Raw genomic sequence first — 820 nt, forward strand, 5'->3', positions numbered from 1 at the left:
ACCTCTTCCATTGAAGGGTTCTCAGGATCATAAGCTTCTTCTTCAGATGAAGCATCCTTAGTACTGCCTGGTGCATTTTGCATTCCAGCCAGACTTTGAGAAATCAAATTGACTTGCTGAGTCAATATTTTGTTCTGAGCCAATATGGCATTCAGAGTATCAATCTCAAGAATTCCTTTCTTCTGATTTGTCCCATTGTTCACAGGATTCTTTTCAGAAGTGTACATGAATTGGTTATTTGCAACCATTTCAATTAGTTCTTGAGCTTCTGTAGGCGTCTTCTTCAGATGAAGAGATCCTCCAGCAGAGCTATCCAAAGACATATTGGACAGTTCAGACAGACCATCATAGAAAATACCTATGATGCTCCATTCAGAAAGCATATCAGAGGGACACTTTCTGATTAATTGTTTGTATCTTTCCCAAGCTTCATAGAGGGATTCTCCTTCCTTCTGTCTAAAGGTTTGGACTTCCACTCTAAGCTTACTCAATTTTTGAGGTGGAAAGAACTTTGCCAAGAAAGCATTGACTAGCTTTTCCCAAGAGTTCAGGCTTTCTTTAGGTTGTGAGTCCAACCATATCCTAGCTCTGTCTCTTACAGCAAAAGGGAATAGCATAAGTCTGTAGACCTCAGGGTCAACCCCATTAGTCTTGACAGTGTCACAGATTTGCAAGAATTCAGCTAAAAACTGATGAGGATCTTCCAGTGGAAGTCCATGGAACTTGCAATTCTGTTGCATTAGAGAAACTAATTGAGGCTTAAGCTCAAAGTTGTTTGCTCCAATGGCAGGGATAGAGATGCTTCTCCCATAGAAGTCGG

General features: G+C 40.7%; 1 non-coding gene across 1 annotated transcript; it reads left to right on the top strand.

The window, feature by feature from the left end:
* The first annotated feature begins 377 nt into the window (after nucleotides 1–377).
* On the top strand, nucleotides 378–485 carry LOC130958357 (small nucleolar RNA R71). The gene has a single exon (XR_009077484.1). It is a non-coding gene; the product is annotated as a small nucleolar RNA R71 (small nucleolar RNA).
* The last annotated feature ends 335 nt before the right edge of the window (nucleotides 486–820 follow it).

The sequence above is a fragment of the Arachis stenosperma genome, chromosome 10, assembly GCF_014773155.1.
Source record: "Arachis stenosperma cultivar V10309 chromosome 10, arast.V10309.gnm1.PFL2, whole genome shotgun sequence".
Taxonomy (NCBI): domain Eukaryota; kingdom Viridiplantae; phylum Streptophyta; class Magnoliopsida; order Fabales; family Fabaceae; genus Arachis; species Arachis stenosperma.